Source organism: Lethenteron reissneri, chromosome 33 (assembly GCF_015708825.2).
Source record: "Lethenteron reissneri isolate LAM-NWPU_2019-01 chromosome 33, ASM1570882v1, whole genome shotgun sequence".
NCBI classification, from domain to species: Eukaryota; Metazoa; Chordata; class Hyperoartia; order Petromyzontiformes; family Petromyzontidae; genus Lethenteron; species Lethenteron reissneri.
The window spans coordinates 558,928-583,476 of record NC_083811.1 but is presented as its reverse complement, the minus strand read 5'-3'; the positions used below and the strand labels follow the sequence as shown (position 1 = coordinate 583,476).

The 24,549-nt window shown below is 54.6% G+C and overlaps 1 protein-coding gene across 3 annotated transcripts in view; it reads left to right on the top strand.

Moving 5' to 3' along the window:
• Window positions 1-24,549, top strand: part of LOC133350151 (xylosyl- and glucuronyltransferase LARGE1-like) — a 125,460-nt gene that overhangs the window by 42,813 nt on the left and 58,098 nt on the right. Inside the window, exon 3 of one of the 3 annotated variants that reach the window (XM_061564169.1) lies at window positions 18,623-18,699. The exons of 1 other annotated variant lie outside the window; for it this stretch is intronic. The gene's annotated coding sequence lies outside the window, so the exon portion shown is untranslated. Of the gene's footprint in view, window positions 1-18,622; window positions 18,700-22,498; window positions 22,700-24,549 lie in introns of those variants that run through there. One more of the 3 variants, XM_061564170.1, reaches the window with a different exon arrangement.

Sequence of the window (24,549 nt, the reverse complement as noted above, 5' to 3'; positions counted from 1 at the left end):
GGGGGGGGGCACCAACCCCCGCCCGCCCCCACCCACCCCCACCTCGCGGCCCTCTCCTTGGTCACGCCCGGGTGGTCGTCTCGGTGCAGCGGCCGCGCGGCGCACGACGTCGTCCATTCGAGGAAGTCCCGATCATGCGGTCGGCTCGATGCCCTTTGAAGTCACGCGCCTCCTGACGGTCACGTGCGCCGCGGTGGACCTCATGGATTTTATATGTGGGGTTTTCTTCTCCCCGGTCGCTGCTCATCTTTAATTATTGTGCGATTTTAGGAAGCGTACAGATGATGGTCCCCACCGAGCCAAATCGCTGTGTTTCAGCCGCTGTGGCTGAGCCGGTTTGCTTGCAGAGTCGCTCCTCCACCCTCCGTTGTTGTTGCTACCACACGTACACCAAATACAAAGACCCCCCACATAGCCTTACAGACTGTAGGGGCAAGCGGTGTTAGCGTGCACCTATGAAGGCCGGCACTGCACACGAGCGGGTGGGTAGCCAACACAACACCCGGCCGCTTTTATCTCCCCAGTGTTGATGTTTTGCACATCGCTCCAGCTGCTCATTTAAGGCTGAGTCGACCTAAAGAAGGCCTAGGACCGATTAAAATATCGCCAACTTGTTTGTCGTGAGCGGGACGAAACTTGCACATACGCGCGCACACACATACATCATCAAATGGTGTGCGTCACTGCGTGGTGACGACGCCACATCACTTGTGCCAGGCTAGGTGCACTTTGACGCCACGTGAAATGGCGAATACTTCGCCGGCTGGAGATCACGCGCACACGCATACATACATACACACAGACATCCACGCAGGAACACACACGCGCACACTCACAGCCCACACGCCCCACCGTGCCCGTGGCAGGCGAGTGTCGCGGTGCAAGGCGGTGATCGTCTCCGGAGTCAGCGAGGGGATTGTGCGGGGCAAGGGCGGGGGGGGCGGGGCCGGGGGGATTGGGGGGGGGTCGTGGGGATTGGGGGGGGCGGGGCAGGGGGGCTTGGGGTGGTCGTGGAGATTTGGGGGGGGTTCTCTCGTTTTGGAGGAGTTTCAACTTTCCGATATTTCGCCTGCGCAGAGGCGATCCGCTCTCGCGGACTCCACTACCACTAGCCACTACCACTAGCCACTACCACTAGCCTGTACCACTACCACTAGCCACTACCACTAGCCACTACCACTAGCCTGCACCACTACCACTAGCAACTACCACTAGCCACTACCACTAGCCACTACTACTAGTTTGTACCACGTGGTGGTTTGCCACGGGTCAGTCCGCCCTACCGGCTCTGCGCCGCTCCACCTGCCCCGCCTTTCGGGCTCGACTCAAGCCCCGTGGCAGCCTCGCCGGTAAGTGTCGTCTGGCTGCGCCCTCTCGTTGTTGTTGTTGATTGTTGTTGTTTGTTGTTTATCGTTGTTGATTGTTGTCAGACGGTAACTACCCACAGCTAGGTAAGGCATTCTCATCCGGCCCCTCCTCTCCCCAGCTGAGAGTGTCTACATGAGTGTGTGTGTGTCTACATGAGTGTGTGTGTGTCTACATGAGTGTGTGTGTGTCTACATGAGTGTGTGTGTGTCTACATGAGTGTGTGTGTCTACATGAGTGTGTGTGTGTGTCTACATGAGTGTGTGTGTGTGTCTACATGAGTGTGTGTGTGTCTACATGAGTGTGTGTGTGTGTCTATATGAGTGTGTGTGTCTAGATGTGTGTGTGTGTGCTGGACTAGCGCCGCACGCCATTCCTGATTGCACACCGCCCGCCGGTGACAACGAACATCGCCACGCATGGGGAAGGGGTTCGCGGTGGGGCTGTCCAGTTGTGCCGCGTGTTGGGCGGCGCGATGTCCGAACTTTAAAGTTCGCGAGGAAGCTCCCGGCACGTGGAGCGAAGCGTCGGACGTCGTGCGGACCCACGCCCGGCACGAGCCGGAGACCTCTCGTCTCGGATGGACGCGCGGAGCCCGCGGTCAGGGGGCTCGCGAGGCGCCACCACTCGCCGCTCGCGATGCTCCGGCCAGGCTCTGGTGGCCACCGAACGGAGGGGTCGCGCGACGCGTGTAACGGGCGAGAGCGATTCACGGCGGCTTTCGACTTGAGGGTCCGTCTCGGCTGTCGCCGGCTCGAACGCGGCGAGCGCAGCGTCTCGCGTCAGCGGCCCGCGCCGTGCGGCAAATCGGAGGAATTCGAGAAGCCGTAATTGCATTTGACCGCGAACGAGAACAAACGCGGTCGGTCAATAGTGGAGTGGGGGGGGGGCGGGCCTCGTTAGGAGGACCGAACCCTCCTGATGAAAGCGATCATCGACCGCGGCGAGGCGCGGCCCCTGCGCCTTTCCCAACCCGATGCCGTCTCTCAACTTCTCTGCGCCTCTTTTCAAAGTAACTTTCTTTACCCGCCGAGCGCAATCGGCGCTACAGTGGCGCGCGCCGCGCGGCCTCCGCTCAATCAGATGCTCGTGACGGGCGCTCTAATGAGCGGTGGCTGCGCTGTCTGCCGGCAGCCGCAGGGGATTTGCATTGATTTGCGACGCACGGAGTTTGAGTTGAGCTCCGTGCGGTCGCGACTACGTGAAGGGGAGGGAGTTGGGGGGGCAGCGCGGGGGGGGGGGGCACTGATGGGGAGGACTCCCCCCCCCCCCCCGGCATCCCTGCAGCTTCACTCATTGGAGCGACTCCCTCAGCCCCCCGGGCTCCCGATTGCACCACGGATCTCAAGTTTCTCCGACCGCCCGTCTCCTCATGCCCTCCGGTCACCCGTTTAACAACTCGGGCTCAAAGCCGGTGATGCTTCAGCGTTGTTCGTCTGAGACCGCTCGCCAAGACGTTTCAGTCCGAGTGAGACGTCCACGTGGGGTCGTGTTGGTATTGTGACGTCACACGCCGTGCGCCGCGTGACGTCGTTTCCTCGTGGCTCCTCACGGCGCTGGCGGCGGTGCTGGCCTCCCGAGCCCTTCGTTCCGCCTCCTGAGAGTCACCCCCGCCCCAGGAACGCACTTTGCGAGCGGGGCCCATGGAAATCGCCGACACGCTCGGCAGTCGACCGCAGTGGGGTAAGATGGCTCCGCTCGGCGAGTGCCGGGCGAGAGAGACAAGATGACACCCGGGAGGGACGGACGAGGTCCGCCGTGGTCCTCCTCGTGGACACGGGAGCGGCCCCGTGAGGCGCGTCAGCCCGCGATCGCCGCTCCCCCCACTCGGCCTCGTATTAATAGTTAAAGCCAGCACTGCAATTTTTTTTATCCAGAGACCTTTTCCAAGTGATGGAAGAGAGCGTCTTTGTGTGTGTGTGTGTGAGAGAGAGATTGGGGTAAGGGTGTAAGGGTGGCGAGTGGGAGGATGGAGGGGCCAGGGCTCTAAATGTCACGGACCGTCGCTGTAAACAGTTTGCCGAGAAGCCAATTTTCTGCTGCCGGGTTTGTTGGGGTAGCCGTGTTTGCTAATTCGTCCGCGGAACTCTCTCTTTATGAGTACGAAGCCTCCTATCCCGGCGTGCCAGCGTGCCCTGGAATATGCCAGCGGATGGCTGGGGGGTAATTGAATTTAAGGCAATCTGCTTGTCCAAACTTGGCGATGAGTGTTTGTTCGCCGCTGGTTGAGGCCGGGGTTAGAGCGGTGAGGGATGGGAAATCAGGAGGCTCGGCTAGGAGCTGGCGTGTATAATAGCCACTCTCCTCCGAGCCAGTTTGTAATTTGCGTTGAGAACATTCGATTGGAATTTCGGGGCAAGCTGTGTGTGGCCGTCCGCTCGTGTGTGCCGCTGCGTGACACCAGGGGGGCGATGAGTGACCCACACCCTCGATCCACGTGGACTGCGCTACGCGGACACCAGAGTCGCGCATCACCGGCGTCACGTGATGACCGGTGTCATATACGGGAAGGATTCTAGCTCATAACGCGCTGCCGCACATCGCTCGCTCGCCCTCAAAGAGGAAAGCGGCCACGTGGTGAGCCGGCGCCTACAATTGCCCACGCTCTGCGGTCCCCTCTATATATTAAGATGTTATCGGCCACTTAATGGGTGTTGACGTGTGGGAGAAAACCCACACATGCCGGGGAGAAACTCAATCCCATGCAGACAGAAAAGGTGGAGTCCACATTTGTTGTTGTACTGCGCTGCTCTCTGACTGATGACCGATGATCACCGATGACTCGCGATCACTGCTGTCTCCTGGGTGTGCAGCTACAAGATAAGAGCTTCGTATTGATTGGGGCTCATCTCGACTGCCTCTGCGGCGACGGTGGTGGAGTTATCACCATCAGTACAATCACATCGCTGGTGTGCACCTTCGAACTTGTGCTTGTGCTGTGGTTGCTTATCCGTCTTCCGTTGAAATCCTCTTACACCAGGAGGAGGAGGCACCGGGGGAGGTTCAAGGTCCTATCACCGTGGCGGCGCCTCATTTGTTTGTGGTTTGCGTGAATAAGGAATGGCGGGGTGGGGGGGCGATGGGGGGCTGGGGCGTGCGCTCGTTTAATTGAGTTGCGAAACCTCGCGGCGATGCAGGGGATTTGCGTCTGCTCAGAGAGCGAGAAGATAAATAAATAAAGACTCCACTGGAGCAAAAATAGCCAGCTAATTAACTCTGCGCTCACGAGAGGCGCCCTCTGCCTTTGTGCAGCCCCTGGCTTAGGCTCCTGACTCGACATGGGTAAAACACATTTTTAAGAAAATGTGTTTATTGTTATATTTGTTGTCTCTGTGCAGTCGAGGGGGAAGGGGGGGGGTAACCCTCACAGGCGGCGGCTGCTGCTGCCGCGATGGTTTCGCGTCTTGGCTCTCAAAGAGGCGAGGAGATGAGACGCGGGGCGAGGCCTCCGCGTGGAGCGGACACTGCGAGGTTCTGGATGGCGGCGCTTTGTTTACTGACCCGGAGCAGCGAGACTGCGGCGTGGCACGGGGCGGCACGGGGCGGATCACGGCCACGTGATGGTGGATTGAGTTGAAATGAGTTGATGTATGATGTATCGAGTTGACTCGGGGCCGATGAAGGCGGCCTCGGGTGGCTTGAATTGGGTTCATGTCGATTGCTGTCAACCGGGTTTGATGATGGTGGAGTCACGTGGTTTGGGGTGGACTGTTGGCATCGCTTCGGGAGGAGGAAGTCCCCTCCCTCTTGACCTTTTCTAAAGGATTTAAAATATATATTTTTAGGAGAAAACGCGCCGGTCTCGAGTCTCTTCTTCAAGCGCACGTGCTCAGTGCGCGCTGCCTTGAACCTTTGGTAATATTGACAGTGCTGGAAATTCCACATTGCTATGGCAGTGCGAACTTTTTGTATTGGGCAATATCGTCTCTTACAAATGTACGTGGACGTGGTTTTCCCTCGGGATTGTGCTACTGTCCACAGCTGTTGCGACGGTCGCCCGCGTCAATGGTGATGATAGTGATGGTAATGGTGATGATGGCAATGATGATGATGGTGAAGAAGACGTTGAGTGTTTACGATAGTGATGATGTTGATGATGATAGTGATGATGATGATGGGGACAATGACAGTGATGACAAATACGACGACGGTGATGATGACAGTGATGTTGATGATGATGGCAGTGATGATAATGGTGATGAAGATGTTTTTAATGACCTGGGTGCCACCTCTTGGCAGTCCGAGTGACCTCGCTCTGACGTCCGCATGGAAACTGCTGTCCCACGCCTCGTGGCGGACGCCGCTGCACGAGCCTCGTGACGCTCTGCGGGCGCGAGATGTGGGCGATAGGAGGGGAGGTGAAGATGGGTGGTGGTGGTGGTGGTGGTGGGGGTGGTGGTGGGGGTGGGGGTGCGCGCCGGGCGCGTGTGTGTGATGCTGGAAAGGTCGCCGATGTTCCCCGTGTTTGTCCGCTCCGCTTGTTCATTATTAATGTCCGCCGGGCGCGCCTCGCTCGGCGCTGTCACCGCTCGCGCGCGACCCTCGACCCGGCGTCAGTCCGCGAGTCCGGCAGCGACGTCGGCTGGGCGAGACGTTTTGGGTTTTTTGTTTTGCGCCGCCGCGGAATTCGCGCGGCCGCTTCGCGTGAGTGGCCGGGGTTGGGGAGACGGCGGTGGCGCCTCTCGCCAGAGAGGGAAAGGTGGGGGGGGGGGGCTCGTCGCTCGCGGCCAAATCTGACAGCTCCTCCTTACTTCTTCTACCTCCTCCGATCCTACCTCCTACTACCTCCTATATCTTCCTCCTCCTACCTCCTACTACTACCTCCTCCTACCTCCTATATCTTCCTCCTCCTACCTCTCCTACATCCTCCTCCTTAGCCATCAGCTCTCGGGCGTTCCACACTTTACCGCTTTATCCGCGCTGCCAGCTGGGGTCAGCGGGAAACACGATCACGGTGGCCACGGGGACCATGCATGGGTTGACCTCCTGATCCCCTGCGTGTCCTTGAACCCCGTGTGTTGTCTCCTGACTGCACGGGGTCAGCTTATGTGTGGGCTTATGGGTCTCTGTGGGATTCAATTGATCTCTGTGTGAGTCTATGGCTCTATGTGTGAGTATATGACTCTATGTGTAAGTATATGGCTCTCTTGTGTGAGTCTATGGCTCTCTGTTTGAGTCTATGGCTCTCTGTGTGAGTCTATGGCTCTCTGTTTGAGTCTATGGCTCTCTGTGTGAGTCTGTGGCTCTCTGTGTGAGTCTGTGGCTCTCTGTGTGAGTCTATGGCTCTCTGTGTGAGTCTATGGCTCTCTGTTTGAGTCTATGGCTCTCTGTGTGAGTCTATGGCTCTCTGTTTGAGTCTATGGCTCTGTGTGGGTATGTGGCTCTCTGTGTGAGTCTGTGGCTCTCTGTGTGAGTCTATGGCTCTCTGTGTGAGTCTATGGCTCTCTGGTATGAGTCTACGGCTCTCTGGTATGAGTCTATGGCTCTCTGTGTGGGTATGTGGCTCTCTGTGTGAGTCTGTGGCTCTCTGTGTGAGTCTATGGCTCTCTCTATAAGTCTACGGCTCTCTGTTTGAGTCTATGGCTCTCTGTGTGAGTCTATGGCTCTCTGTTTGAGTCTATGGCTCTCTGTGTGAGTCTATGGCTCTCTATTTTAGTCTACGGCTGTCTGTGTGAGTCTACGGTTCTCTGTGTGAGTCTATGGCTTTCTATTGTGAGTCTATTAGTCTCCGTGTGCGCCTGTGGTGGGTCTCTAATTTCCAGAGCCCTTCTAAATGCATCTCCCCGCGTCTCTTCTCGACACAAGCGCGAGCCGCGTAATCTCGCCCACCCTCGGGGTCCCAGCGGCGGTGGGGGAGCAGCCACGCTCCTCTGCAGCGCTCAGCGGGGTTCACCAAGACCCTGCTCCGAGACGCGGTCGTCATCCTCCACGTGCGCTGTGTGAACACGTGCTCATGTTGGGTAGATCCGGGGAGAAGATGTGGATTTATGGGTATTGACTTAAATCAAAGGAGCGCTTTGGCCGAATTAGACCGTGGGGGTGAGTTCCAGCCAGCAGCATCGCATTTCGGCGTCTGCACATCGCCACATCATCGCACCTCCACATAACCGCGTCACGGTGTGTCTGCATCACCGCATCACCACAACACCGCATCACCGCATCACCACAACACCGCATCACCGCATCACGACCATTACCACATCATCGCATCTCTGCATCACGGAGCCATTAAGCAGAGATTTCACAAACACCGAAGCCGCCTGGGCAGAGACTCGCAACGTCTCCTCCGGTCACTGGAGTCAAAATGAGTCACGTGTCATGACATTTGTGATTGGTATTGGACTCGCACCCCTCGGAGTAATTTCTCATTTGCATCCAAATTACACGAGACGCGGTTAATTGGTCACTTGTGTCTCCGTAGCATCACTCCACTAATTGGCCATTTGAAATTAATATGTTCCCTCTCTCTTTCTCTGGGTCGCGGGACTTCCGCGACTAGAGGGACCCCTCCGGGGACCGTGGAGGTGACCTCTGACCCCTCATGGCCCGGGTCGCAGTGGTTAGTGGACCGCGCCACGAACCCGACGACCCGCGTTCGATTCCTGCTCGCGGCCAACATAATCGGTGACGGATGTCGACTCGGCCTCAAATGAGTACCTGGCGCGGTGTGTAAAGCGTCGGCACTGGGGAGGCAAACACGGGCGGCAGCGGTGCTGGCCGCCCCACCCTCTCGTGCGCCGTGGCGGCCTGCATCGTCGACGCGGGCTGCACACGGGGATTGGCGTGTTACAGAGCCGCGTCTGCATTCGGAAATGCGTCTCGAGTCTCACGGCGTCTTTAAAGGCGCCCTCGGGATTGGGGGTGGGGCGTAGGGGTAGCTTGTATTGCTTTTATATGCAGTGTGCGATTTACATTTTAAAGAGCAAGGCAGCTTGGACAGCAGTGCTCGTGCTGCGATTCTTCGGGAACCGGCCCGCGGGAGGGTGGGGAGTGGGGGGCACCGCTCGCAGCCTACGAGGTTCCTCTCCCAGTTCGAGGTTCTAATCCCACGCCGCCTCTCGTCGACGGTGTGGCACAGCGACATCTAAGTTTGTATAGCGGAGCTAAGCTATTTGTATTTTACCAGGTATATATTGAGATATATTGAGATATATTGAGATATATTGCTCTTTTTCGGAAGCGACCTGGCTATCCCAAATGACAGCTCAACGAGAAGTGGCTTATCGCGTGGAAATGTATCGTAGCAGCCAAATTACTCTAAACGCACGTGTCTAAATGTGGAGGGAGAAACCGGAGGACCCCGAGAAAAATCCACGCGAACATGCGAACTCCACATACACAGACGTCAGGGTCGCGATCACGGCTGCCTCCGCAGCAGGCGAGGGTGTTCGCACCTTGCCACCGTGCGCCGAGACCGCTGCTGCTGCTGAGCGAACTCCACCCCGAGGGGGCCCCGCGAGGGATCGGCCACGCCCCCCCCCCCCATGCGGCCACGTGCTGGGTTCTCGTGATTCTGCGCTTAGACGATGAACGCCAGGGCTCACGCCGGTGCCGGATAACGCGGAGGCCGGAGCGGCCGATGTCCACGTCACGGCCCGAGACGTGACGGCGGCGCGCTCTGATTTACCCGCGCCGTCGCCGCCGTCGTCATTAGCGCTGCAGCTGCTGCTGTTGTTATCATCATCGTTGCTGGTTTTATCACTGATGTCCCGTGACGCACAGGACGCGGCTGACTCCCAGACGTTCTAATAACGGTGCGAGCGTGGGGGGAGGAGACTGCTACATTCGTGTGGATGTTTGTCTTCTTAAAGTCCTGAGACGGTAGAAGAAATTAATTCCACATTCCTATGGCAGGGGCTGGGAAATTCATAAGATCATTGCGGTTGACGAACTGACAATGCTATTCATTTAATTCCCTCGTGGAAATATGATGATGATGATGGGGTAGATCGATGCAAAACCGAACATTTGAACTCGCGACCTTCAATTGTGCAGCAGTAATAACAATGGAATTAGCAGCAGTAGCAGCGGTTGGACCGATCAGCCACAGCACGTGCTGCTACTGGGTGCCTGCTTCAGAAATGTTGCGCGCCCTCCTCCACCCCCACCTCCACCCCCACCTCCACCCCCACCTCCACCTCCACCCCCACCTCCACCCCCACCTCACCCACTTCGTCCACCCCCACCCCCACCTCCACCCCACCTCACCCACCTCGTCCACCCCCTACCCTGGCAACACGTGACGACGTAATTGCATCGTCTCTATGGCAACCAGGGCATCCTGGAACCCACCCCCGCGCCCCTCAAAACCTCCAGCCCCGCCCCCTGCCTCCCCCACTTTCTCCTTTCAACCACTTCAAGTACATGACAACGCAATTTGTGTTTTCGAAAGTTTGATGACTCACAGTTATTTTAATATTTTCTAGGAAATTAATTTGTTTTTTTAATTTAAAAGTTCAGGCCTTGTTGCTTCCAATTAAGCAGTAAATGAGATGTGTCTCTCGTTGTGAGGCGGCTCCCGCTGCTTGTGAGTAATCGCTGTTCCTCGCAAGAGGAGGGGGAGCGTCCCTCGGGGGGCTGCCTTGGTAATCCGCTTGCTTCTTACAGCCAATGGCCAGGGACAACGAGGCCACAGCCTGCTGGCGAATCCCCAAACATGTAAACCGGTCCAGAGTTTTCTTGCCGAAGCTTAACTCAACTGGGTGGATTAAGGGGAGTAGTCTCCAAGCCCTCTCTAACCACGTGACTGCGTTCTGTCGCCTCGAGACGCGCGCTGCCTCGGAGGCGGCCGTGTGAACAACTCACGACGACGAGGATGATCATCTTCTTGGTTCTTTCGGTAAAGTCACGTAGAAGGGAAGTAATAAAATAATAAAAATAAAACACAATAAAATAATTCTCACGACGTTTCGGCCACAACGCAAGCAGCCGTCCTCAGGTGAAAACCAGATGATCATGATCATCATGATCATCCTCGCGGCCGACATCTCCAGCCTGGAACCCCCGAACCACATCAGGGTCCAGGCGGGAGCAGGAGGGCAGCACGGAGGCGGTGGTACGGACACTCGAAGTGCCACTCTCGTTCAGCCCGGCACGGCATCGTTGAGTCTCACGACTCGTTTTCAAGAAGGTGCTGCTGCTGCTGCGTGCTGCTACACTGGGACATTTGGCCTAAGTTTATCAATGAGAGTTTGGCTTCATTAGAGAGGAAACCAGAGCACCCGCAGAACAACGGGGTCTCGACAGAGGCGTAGCTAGGATATTTTGCGCCCGGGGACGAACTATAAAATTGGCGCCCCCCCCCCCCCGTTTAATCACATTTTCCTATTACATCGAATAAGGAATACCAACTTAAATTTTAATGAAACATTGTACTTAAAGAAGCAAATTTATAGACATTATATTACATGGCTCACTCAGTCACTGTCGTAGACTGGTTGACAATCTACAAAATATGAATTTTTCTTGATTTCACTGTCGCAAACTGGTCAATCACGTAATCAAAATCTGTTTTTTCCCAATGTTTCTCTTTCAACGCTAAGAAGAGCAAGATCGCTGAGACGATCTTGTCCCATTGAAGCACGCAAATACGACCAAATAAGTTTCAATTTGCTGAACGACCGCTCACAGCTTGCAATTGAAACTGCTATTGTTAATAAAATTTGCAGTGAAATTCGCAAATTCGGAAATATATCGTCTCCATTAAACACAATAAAACCAAGAAGATCCAAAGGAGTTTCTGGTAGAACTTCATTCCGGTTACTGAGCAGCAGTTTGCAATCTGGTGGTCTAGCTAACACAGTAACACTCTCACTTAGTGTCTGCCAGCGAGCATGGCTCGGCTATTAGGTCAGTTCAAATATAAGGTACGAGCGACGTACACGTATAAGTGAGCCTTGTAGTAAATGCTGCTAAATGAAGGCCACGTTATGTTGACGTGCGTGGGCTGCTCCGGCTGCTGCAGCCGCCTGGAGCGTGGTGGTGTCACTAATAAGAACTCAAAATAGGCCGTCGTAGTTTCCGCCACCAAAAAACAGGGCAGTGACTAAGGCTGAAAGACTGCCGCCTGTCTGTTGTTTGGGACGTTCTTCCATGTAAGTTCTTAATAGGCGCGCGAACCAAAATGTAATTACATGACATGTAGGCTGTGTGTGGCGGGATATATAAATTTTAGGTTGAGGTGTAGATGTGTGCAGTAGTTTCAGGCTGCCGCGCCCGCCGCAATAAGTTATAATGTAACGTTGTAAGCCTCATTTTGGCGCCCCTTTACCTTGGCGCCCGGGGACATATTTACCCCCCCTGCCCCCCCCCCCCCCTAGCTACGCCTCTGGGTCTCGACGTGAAGTATCATCATTATTACCAAGCCCTGGTCTAGCCAATGCTGGATGAAGACCACGTAACGTTGTGGAATACAGAAATAAGTTTTCATCTTTGCTTAAATAATTAATCGGAGAAATGGTATGTGAATGGAGGATACATATGCATGCGTCTCCGGGCGTCTGCACTCTCTTTCTGCCGACAGATTTCACGGGCAGTACAAATATTTTTGACATTTGAGAATGACGCGTTCCGTACGTAATGTGGAAGACAGACGCCATTGTGCACACACACACAACCACACACACACACACACAACCACACACACACACACAACCACACACACAACCACACACACACACACACACAACCACACACACACACACAACCACACACACAACCACACAACCACACACACACACACAACCACACACACAACCACACACACAACCACACACACAACCACACACACACACAACCACACACACCACACACACAACCACACACACAACCACACACACAACCACACACACACAACCACACACACAACCACACACACAACCACACACACAACCACACACACCACACACACAACCACACACACACACACACAACCACACACACACACACAACCACACACACAACCACACAACCACACACACACACACACCACACACACAACCACACACACCACACACACAACCACACACACCACACACACAACCACACACACCACACACACAACCACACACACAACCACACACACAACCACACACACAACCACACACACACAACCACACACACAACCACACACACAACACACAACACACACACACACACACACACACACACAACCACACACACAACCACACACACACACACAACCACAACACACACCACACACACCACACACCACACACACAACCACACACACAACCACACACACACAACCACACACACAACCACACACACAACCACACACACAACCACACACACAACCACACACACAACCACACACACACACACACACACACACACACACACACACACAACCACACACACACACACAACCACACACACAACCACACAACCACACACACAACCACACACACAACCACACAACCACACACACAACCACACACACACACACAACCACACACACACACACACACACACACAACCACACACACACACACAACCACACACACAACCACACACACACAACACACACACACTCACAACCACACAACCACACACACACACAACCACACACACACAACCACACACACACAACCACACACACACAACCACACACACACACACAACCACACAACCACACAACCACACACACACAACCACACACACACAACCACACAACCACACACACACAACACACACACAACCACACACACAACCACACACACACACAACCACACAACCACACAACCACACACACACAACCACACAACCACACACACAACCACACAACCACACACACACACAACCACACACACACACACAACCACACAACCACACACACAACCACACACACACACACAACCACACACACACACACAACCACACACACACACACAACCACACACACACACACAACCACACAACCACACACACACTCACAACCACACACACACACACAAACACACACACACAACCACACACACAACCACACACACACACAACCACACAACCACACAACCACACACAACCACACAACCACACACACACACAACCACACACACACACAACCACACACACACACACAACCACACACACACACACAACCACACAACCACACACACACACAACCACACACACACACAACCACACACACACACAACACACACACACACACACACAACCACACACACACACACAACCACACAACCACACACACACACAACCACACACACACACACAACCACACAACCACACACACACACAACCACACACACACACAACCACACACACACACACAACCACACAACCACACAACCACACACACACACACAACCACACACACAACCACACACACACACACAACCACACACACACACACAACCACACACACACACAACCACACACACACAACCACACACACACACAACCACACACACAACCACACACACAACCACACACACAACCACACACACACAACCACACAACCACACAACCACACACACAACCACACACACAACCACACACACACAACTACACAACCACACACACAACCACAGACACACACAACCAGATGTGCATGAATCACGCAACGCTGTCCAGCTCGCGATGAGCCTCCGGCTGATGTCAGCGGGCGTGCGCCGTGCAGGCGACGCTCTCGTTATTGCCAAAGCCGAACGCCTCTGGATTTGAGAACTCGTCTGCATTTCAAATAGACACGTTTCATATTAATATGTTTGAAAGTGTGTTGACTCGACGAGAAGTGCATGTAATTTATTTTATACAGAGATTCAAATTTGCCCCGAAACTTTCCTGGTTATTATGGAACATGAACAAGGACAAAAGATCCCCGTGTAGCCTTGGGGAGATTGTGGGGCAAGTGCAGTTAGCGAGCACCTATTTAAGCCTGCATGACGCCTGCGGGAGTCGAGTGGCAAGCTCCAGGGCCGGCTGCCTTTGTCTTCCCACGCAGAGCTGACGTTTTGCACAATGCACAAGGTGTCTCATCTAAGGCTGAGTCCACCTAGTGGAGACCTCATACCGGTTCAGGTATTTGTCACTGACGTTGGCGAAGTTGGCTGTGAGCAGGAATCAATCTCTGATTTCTGAGCTCGCAGGACGGTGCGCTAACCATTGCACCACTGCTCCCAGGCACACGCAGACAACGCATCACACACGTGGGGCCCGGGGGTGGCGGGCCTGCTGCTGCTGGTGGTCGTAGCGTTGTTGTTGGTGTTGTTGGTGTTGTTGGTGTTGTTGGTGATCGTGAAGGTGCTAGTGGCGGTATTGGCAGTCATGGTACTGGCGGTGATGTTGGTGCTGGTTGTCGTGGTGGTGGTTGTCGTGGTGGTGGTGGTGGTGGTGGCGATGGTAGCAGTGGGATTTTTTTCGTAGTGGCGACAGTGGTGATGGCTCTGGTGTTGTTAATTTTGGTTGCAATGGTGGTGATGTTGGTGTTGGTTTTCATGGTAGTGGTGGTTCTGGTGGTAGTGGTGGTGGTTGTAGTAGTGGTGGTGGTTGTAGTAGTAGTGGCGGTGCTGGTTATGGTGGTAGTGGTGGTGGTTGTAGTAGTGGTGGTGGTGGTTCTGGTGGTAGTGGTGGTGGTTGTGGTAGTGGTGGTGCTGGTTCTGGTGGTAGTGGTTGTGTAACCCCGTGTGCAGTCGCGATGAGTCGGCTCCCATCGTTGATGCAGACAACGCGCATGTATCACACACCACGGTCCATACATAACCTCACCGCCACCGTGTCTTGGGGCGCAAGACGCACGCGTCGGGTTGGTACATGTCTCTCACGTGTTACATGTCTCTCGCGTGTTACATGTCTCATACATGTTACGTGTCTCTCACATGTTACGTGTCTCTCACATGTTACGTGTCTCTCACATGTTACGTGTCTCTCACATGTGAGTGAGCGAGTGATGCGGCACGGATATAGCTCAGTCTGTACTTAGAGCCAGACCAGTCCTGACGGTGGCATGTTTTATTTTCAGCCTCCTAAAGGTCGTGGGTGATATTTCATTGTCGTGGGTTTGATTGTGAGCCCAGGACGACGATGAGCGTCTGTATCTGGGGGTTCTGAAGGGCGGACGAATCTTGTTTTTTTTTGACATCTAAATGTGACATCAGATCGATATTTTTTCACCCGAAAACTAAAATATTTCAACGGTTGAGAGGGGTGGAGGGACGCTCCGCTTGAGCCGAGCTGCGAGCTGCGGCATCGGCAGCCTGTAGCGAGCAATCCGCACCAGGGCTTTCTGGCGCTTGAGTCATCAGTTTAGTAATGTTGTGATCATCGTCATCGGTTATTTATCTTCCGGTGTTTTACACTAAGTCAGGACAATGTATTACAAGCTGATAAAACACAACTTTACGAGCATTTTTGAAAATCAAACCTACATCGTGTGTCATGCTCACGTAACGGGATATGTGTCAATGACGGGGCCTTACACTTTATCCGAATTGTTCCACTGGACGACCATCAAAACGTGGTCTTGCAGTGAAGAAAACAAAGATACCCCAAGACACGCGGCTGCTCTTGTTTGCTTTATAGAGCTCAACGTGCAGTGCGTGTTGTCACGTGTTGCAGGTTGTGTGGTCACGCGCAGCACGTGGTCACGCGTAGCACGTGGTCACGCTTCACGCGTCGAGCGTGCGGCACTGCGCAGCTCACCTGGGGCGCTGACTGTGATTTGTGATTCGGTGGAAGAATAACGTTTTGATATTTTGTTTGTCGTTGTGATGAAAGCATGCCGAGCAGTGGCTGCCGGGTTTATCACATAGAACATCGTCATGAGCAACAGCAGCCATGATCGATCCACTGCTGGATGATGCCCTCCCCAAATTGTTGGCACCTTGTGTGGTCCCACCTACCTTCCGCACACGAGTCGACGGACCTCCTCTGGGCCGTGTTCCCTCCTTTGGCTGCCACTCAGTCGTTAGTCTCGACACGCGCCCGTCTCCCCATCCCTCTCGCTCTCAACAACATCGCGTCCGTCGTGAGCGAGGGAGTCGAACGTTATTCCGCGAGTCGATCGACGCGCCCCCTGACTCTACATCCCGCGAAGAGCTTATTGAGATTCTCACCATCGTGCCGAAACAAGGGAGACCTGGGGCGGTGGTTCTCCGACGTTGGGGGAGGGGGTTGGTGGTAGTCATTGATGTTGGAGTATTTTATTTTCTCCCTGGGGGGCGGGGGGCTGTGCTCGTGCCCGTGATTTGTCCGGGCGGTAGCGGCAGGTGCGGCAGCCGAGATAAAGAGCCTACGGGCGCACGCGCGAGCCTCTCGGCCTCTCTTGACAGATCACTTATTGCAGCTCTCTTCCGCCACGTCAAAGGAATTATCACGAGCCCGCCCTGCGCATTCCGTTCCTCGTTATCTGTCGCACAAATTGGATTTTTTCTTACTCTCAAAAATGTGTTTAAGTAATTGGAATTGGGTGGGAATTTTTTTTTAATCTGCTCTGTGATGGTGACACGTTTCGTACGGAGGAAGGTTTTGCTTTGTTTACAGAGGGGGCTTCGCGGGCCCTGAGCGCAGATGCCCACAGGCTCGAATCGACAAGCGGCCAGCGACAAACAGCACCGCGCAACGGATTAGAGTACGCAACACGCTTCCTGAGTAGACGCGTGGGGGGCTCCCGTGCGTGCCATCCGTGCTGCCCTCGCGTCACCGCCGCGCTCGCCTCCACTCGGGCCCACGTCCACCCCAGGCGCGGCCGCCGCCTCGCGGTGCCACCGTGGGCAGGGCCACGCTGCGCGAATCTGTCGTCCTCCAAGGGCGCGGCTCTCGAAATCGCGAAAATTCGCGATCCCTAGGAAAATGTTTTGACAGAAACCGCGGCGATGTCTGAACCATCGCGAACACCGGAGACGAACGTCGAGTAGGCGACGCGATTTCTCCAGCACGTGGCTCTAAATCGAGCTGGGCCGCAATCCAATTGCCTCGGTAACCGATGACTCATCGGATAACGTGAAAATAGTTCGTGAGAAAAATATTTCATCTCCGTTCCCACGCATCCTGCTGAGCGGAAGGTGCAGAGCGGGGCTTGGCGATGCCATCAGCATCATCAGCCGCGTCACGCCGCGTGTTGGTTGTCGGGGGGTTTCCCACCTTCGGGAGGCAGGATGGAGGTGGGGGCGCGATTCTATAAAGGGGCCCCGAGTCACCGAGCACAAACGACGTGGTCGTTTTAATCCGCCTAGCCGGTTTAGAACTTATTTTTGTGGCCTTCCCCAACACCTCCAAATAGCGCGGTTGGCTATGTACGGTGCGATAGAAGTTCAACATACATACATACCAGGGGCGGTTTCTTCATTAGGGCGATTGGGCGACGCACCACCAATGTCATTCAACCACAGAGTCACGCTAGCCGTCACTGTGCCTCTGGATATAGTCCAATCAGCGTCATGCTACGTTCTGTGGAGTACCGCCTCTTTTTGGGCGATTTCCCTCCAGCTGAGAATCGCCCCGAGTGGCCCCATAGACTTACATTCAAAGAAGTTTTTTTTCGAACGGGGGCGCTGCAATGCATTCTCTATGGATTCCGGGAGGGCTCGCCCGAACGTGCTTACGTCATCATACGTGCTTACGTCATCATACGTAAGCACGTTTCATCCAACAATATAATTTGTTGCCACCTAGTGGAATCTTTAATAAAATAAACTTGAGTGGTTTGTTTTAATAGTGAGTATAGAAACAAACAAGATGTATTGTAAGAGTCACTTTATTTTTCATTAATATTAAAGAAGTGAAGTTGCCTTTACATGCTTAAGCTGTTAATTTATCCATTGCATGGGTGGACCTTATCCTTATCAATCATCCAGACATTTGCCCCCCCTGAGAGATTTTGCAGGAGCCGCCACTGATACATACATAGATGACGGACATAGAGAACATGCGTAGAGGACGTGCAGAGAGGACGGACGTAACGAAGTGGTCTTGGGCAGGATACATTGCGAGAAGGGATGATGGCCGATGGCTGAGCAGGACCACGGACTGCAGCCCAAGGAGGGAGCGTGCCCAAGGGGCTCGTCTGCACCAGCTCGATGGGTTGTTGCATCCAGATATTCGTGAGGGATGGCTATTGCTTAGGGGGGGGGTTCTGTATCCAGCAGTCGGTAGTTCGTGGCTGCTGATGATACGGGTTTACGGATCGTGCATCTCGCTCGGATTTCCGTGATCACTCCTCTCGGCGTCAACTCCGTTTCTTCCCCCCCCCCCCCCCTCTCTCTCTCCCTCTCCTCAGGTCTCGGATAAAACCGAACAGAGCTCTCAGAGGAATCGGTGCCCACTCCCACCACCACCACCTCTTCCATGTGACAGGTGCCGCGTGCCAATCCCCACACGCCCCGCCGCTACTGCCGGTGCCGCGGGGCTCACGTCGAGTCGCAGGGGCGTGCGTACCAGGCTAGGTGCGTGCTTACCAGGCTAGGTGCGTGCTTACCAGGCTAGGTGCGTGCGTACCAGGCTAGGTGCGTGCGTACCAGGCTAGGTGCGCGCGTACCAGGCTAGGTGCGTGCGTTTTGCGTCGTCGCAGTTTAGCGGAACGTGGCCGGGCCCGCGGTCAGCGGAGCGATGCCTCGGGGGCTCCGTCCGAACCTCGTGGTTCTGAGGGCGCGGGAGCAGCGGCAGCTGCATCCACAGATTTGCGTTTGTTTCGTGGAACCCGACTCCGCCTCAAAGCTGTCGCGCTTGGGCAGGAGAGCGCCGCTTCTGCTGTGCAGTTGCGCATCCCTTGCGGAGTAAACAAAACACGACGAGATCGCACTCTGCCAAGAGTGGGAGGGGCGCGTGAAAGCGCGAGCGGTTTCGGAGTGGAGGAGTGGAACACTGCACGTGACGGGCTGTGCGGGTTGTGGTCTTCACGTGGACACCATTTTCGCGTCTTCACTTTGGCTGCATTCCCCGTTGCCTGCCAGTCGCCGGGGCGAGGTCGCCCGCGTGGACAGACGCGGACCGGGGCGGGCCGGGGCGCGTGGCACCGCGTGGCACCGCGTGGCACCGCGTGGCACCGCGTTTGCAGGGGCAGCGTTTGGGTGACTCAATTGATGACGGGTCAATTGGTTTCGGTTCCATTGATGGTTCAATCGGAGCGCGGGCAACGGAATGTTGAAATGAGTGACTGCGAGCCGTGACACGGGGTGACTCCGCTGCATCTGCTGCGGGAGATATATTCCGTGTTTCAATTAACCACAGGAATTGAGTTTGTACTCAAGCACCCCTCCCCCCTGCCCCCCCGCCCCCCACGCCACGTGTCTGGATGTTTGACCAGCGCGAGGCAGCTGCCACGAGAGCGGTCGAGTTTTCTTTTCTTTCCCCGCACGAATTTGCCGCGCATTGCCGGGGCCCGAATTCTTCATCAGAATTTGAGGTCGATGAGCATCGAGGCTTTGGGGCTCACCTCCTGCTTACAGCCCTGCACAGACCCAGTGGTGTAAAGTCCACATTCGTATGGCGGGGGTGAGTCGATATATCGACCGCTGTTGACTTACCCACAAACCCTCAAACCATCTGATTGCGAGTCGCTCACCCAACTGCTTGGGCACCTGGCCAGAATATTTTAAAAACTCAAATAAATAGATAATCGCGTTTGTGGGGGGCGACCGACCCTCATCGATGTGGGGACTCTAAGTTGGAAAATCATGGAAGAGCCACCTTTTATTTTTTACAATTGAAGCTGTCCATCAACTGGCACCTCCGATTATAATGACGGGTGGCTACGTACGGTGCGAAAGACGTTCAACATCATCGAGTGCTCGACACTCGGCTTGTGGGAGACACGGCCGGAGTGAGATTGGCGGTCCATGAGAGCGAGGGCAGGAGCCCCACCTCGTCAGCTCCGCCACACGCCCCACCTCGTCAGCTCCGCCACACGCCCCACCTCGTCAGCTCCGCCACACGCCCCACCTCGTCAGCTCCGCCACACGCCCCACCTCGTCAGCTCCGCCACACGCCTCACCTCGTCAGCTCCGCCCCACCTCGTCAGCTCCGCCACACGCCCCACCTTGTCAGCTCCGCCACACGCCCCACCTCGTCAGCTCCGCCACACGCCCCACCTCGTCAGCTCCGCCTCACGCCCCACCTCGTCAGCTCCGCGACGCGAAGCAGGCCTGAGCCTGGTTAGCGCCTGGATGAATACTCCAAGCCTATAATACCTGGAATGAATGTATGTTGAATGTATTTCGCACCGTACGTAGCCAAGCGTTGCTCCTCGGAGGCGCGGCATGCCAGCATTGTGTCGGCTTGGGCTGTGAGATGGCCAGAAAATGTAAGTACAGAAATTGATGTTTGAATCCCCGTCATGCACGCGTGTGCTCTGTCTGAGTGCTAATCCCGCACGAAAACAAACGCCCATTCACGTTAATGGCCATCACTTGAGACTCGGGCGATTCGGTGATGTGAGTTTCCACTCTGATGTTTCGCGGCTGACGTCCGTGGTGATGCCAGCATTGGAATAAGTACCTGATGAGTACATAGGCACTGGGGAGACAAAGGCGGACGGGTGTAGTTTTGGCGACTCCATTCCCTTGTGGACCGTACAGGGCTTAACGGGTGCTCGCTAACAGCACTTGCACCCACAGTCTGGTGATGACCGTGCGGCCTTGTGTTTGTGGTGGGGGGGTGGTGGAGGCACGTGGTGTTGTTTTTGTTGTAGACGCGCCACGCTCTTCTCTCAGTCACCCTGCGCTTCGGAGCACGACAAGCAATCTGACTTTCATGTCGGAGCAGTAATAATAACAACATGCCACGACCATATGTCTGTGAGATTATTGTTTTTATCGTCCAAGACTTTGACTATTCTCCCAAAAGAATAACATTAATATGAGCACAAGTTGAAAAGTTGTAACAATTTTAAATGAAACGCGTCACTCTTGTGTGTCCGCTGCTGCCGCCTTCTGAGGTGTCGCTCTCCGTTATTAAACCTCTTCCAAACTCCTGCCGCCATTTCACTCAAATTCAACGTTTATTTGTTACTAGCGCAGAATCCCGTGTAGCCAGGTACCCAGATAGTTTCGATGCTAACAGCCCGCAGCATAAGAAGTTGTTTTTTGCTCTTGTCGCTCTAGAGAGGAGCCCAGCAAGCAGCCAGGCGTCGATGATGTATATTTGTAGTGTGATGGTGATGGCACAGTATATGGAAGACAAAGACCCCCGTATAGCCTTCACCGACTTTTGTGGCAAGTGCTGTTAGCGAGCACTGATGAAGGCCGACACGACACTCGAAGGGGCTGGGTGGCCAGCGCCATACCCGGCCGCCTTTGTCTCCCCGATGCTGATGTTTTACACACCGCACCAGGTACTTATTTGAGGCTGCGTCGATTCAGATAATCGTCACTCGTGTAAACGTGAGCGCGAATCGAACTGTGGTGATGTGTCACTCACTATGGTGATGTGTCACTCACTGTGGTGATGTGTCACTCGCTGTGGTGATGTGTCACTCGCTGTGGTGATGTGTCACTCACTGTGGTGATGTGTCACTCACTGTAGTGATGTGTCACTCGCTGTGGTGATGTGTCACTCGCTGTGGTGATGTGTCACTCGCTGTGGTGATGTGTCACTCGCTGTGGTGATGTGTCACTCACTGTGGTGATGTGTCACTCGCTGTGGTGATGTGTCACTCGCTGTGGTGATGTGTCACTCGCTGTGGTGATGTGTCACTCACTGTGGTGATGTGTCACGCACTGTGGTGATGTGTCACTCACTGTGGTGATGTGTCACTCACTGTGGTGATGTGTCACTCACTGTGGTGATGTGTCACTCACTGTGGTGATGTGTCACTGTGGTGATGTGTCACTCACTGTGGTGATGTGTCACTCACTGTGTTGATGTGTCACTCACTGTGGTGATGTGTCACTCACTGTGGTGATGTGTCACTGTGGTGATGTGTCACTCACGTAGCGCTTCACTCGCCGCGATTCCTCGCTCGACAGCCAAGGGGCAGTGTCGTCCCATCCTCTCCCTCTCCCTCCCTCTCCCTCTGCAGCACGCACCCACACGCACACATCACTACACATCACAACACATCACACGCACCCCTACCCGTATCCCCCTCGTCACACCCCCCCACCACCAGCAGCTGGAGGATCCTTAAAATCACAGCGGGCGAGTGCGAGTGGGGAGAGGTTGGGTGAGCGCGCAGCGGAGACCCGGGGAGCGGCGCGGGGCTTTCGGTGTTTGTTGGGGCGAGTGGAGCTGAGTGGAGCCGAGTGAAGCCGAGTGAAGCCGAGTCGAGCGAGAGCTCCGTAGCCCGAGTCGGGATCCTGGTCGCGGGATCTGAGCGGCGGAGACCGGGAGAGAGCGGGAGCCGCGAATCGGAGTCACGGTGAGCCGTTACGTCTCAGCTTCGTGGCATGCTGATGGTGATGGTGCTGATTAGGCTATTGCTACTGCTGCTGATGGTGATGGTGCTGATTAGGCTATTGCTACTGATAGTGATGCTTTGGCTGTGAACGGAGGGGGTAGCCCTATGAGGAGCGGGGGCGCAGTAGTTAGCGCACTGCGCTACGAACCCGGCAACCCGAGGTATGATTCCGGGCCACGGCTAACATCAGTGGCGATACCATCATTGAAATGAGTACCGTTTGTGTGGTGTATCAACAGCGGCACTGGGGATAGACAAAGGCGGCCGGGCGCGGTGCTGGTGACACCGCCCGAAGTGCATCGTGCTGGCATTAATAGGTGCTCGCTAACAGCACTTGCCCCAACAGTCGTGTGAAGGGTATACGCGGGATCTTTGTCTTCCATGGAAGTCATGGTCGTTATGATGATGATGAGGATGATGACAATGATGACGATGATGATGAACATCACCATCATCGCTGCTCGCTTTGAAAAATACAAATCATTGTGGCAGTGACCAGGTGTGCTTGCTGGCAGTACAGCTGTCTCTGTGTGGGAATGAATGAATTTGTCTTTACAAATCGGGTCCCGTTATCTCTTATCGTGGCCAATCGTCGCATTTTCTTTGCCTGTGGCTCGTGTCCGTGTGCATAGTGCAGTATCGCGCAGGCGACAGTCGATGTAGACTGTCGATATAGACAGTCGATGTAGACAGTCGATGTAGAAAGTCGATGTAGAAAGTCGACGTAGACAGTCTACGTAGACTGTAGACAGTCTACGTAGACTGTAGACAGCAGCTGGAGGATTGTAGACTGTCTACATAGACTGTCTACATCGACTGTCTACGTAGACTGTAGACAGTCTACATAGACGTAGACAGTCTACGTAGACTGTAGACAGTCTACGTAGACTGTAGACAGCAGCTGGAGGATTGTAGACTGTCTACATAGACTGTCTACAATCCTCCAGACTGTCTACAGTCTACGTAGACTGTCTACAGTCTACGTAGACTGTCTACAGTCTATGTAGACAGTCTATGTAGACAGTCGATGTAGACAGTCGATGTAGAAAGTCGACGTAGACAGTCTACGTAGACAGTCTACGTAGACAGTCTACGTAGACTATCTATGTAGACAGTTTACGTAGACAGTCTATGTAGACAGTCCTCCCTGTGGGCGGCTGTGCGTGCGTCGGGGTCGGCGTTCTGCGCGAGACGCGCACAGTGAGTCTCGGGTCGCAGGTGGACACACAAAGGCACAGATCCCCCGTTCAGCCTTAAGATAATGTTGGCGCAAGTGGTGTTAGCGAGCACCTATTCAGACCAGTACCACGCCCGGCCACCTTTGTTTCCTCAATGCTGATGTTTACATACCGCGCAAGGTACTGATTTAGATAATCGTCACCTCGTGTATGTATGTTGAACTTCTGTCGCACCGTACGTAGCCAAATGTGCTAATCGGAGGTGTACACTCGCACACACGTGTACACACAAACACGTGTACACTCTGGTAAATGAGAATACTGCATTTGTACACATCGGTGTACGAGTGTATGCAAGTGCACACACAGGGGTACGTAAAGATCAACACACACACGGGTAAAACATACTCATGTGCACCCTGGTGCACGCACACGTGTAGACAAATATGACCACGCAGATGCACGCACTAAGCATATGCACAGGTGAACACACAAGTGTAGAGACAAATATCCCCCATAAAGCCTTCGACAGTCTGCGAGGGGAAATGCTGCGAGAGAGCACCTTTGAAAGCCGGCACGGCACACCAGGAGTTGGGTGGCCAGCACCACGCCCGGCCGCCTTTTTCTCCGCAG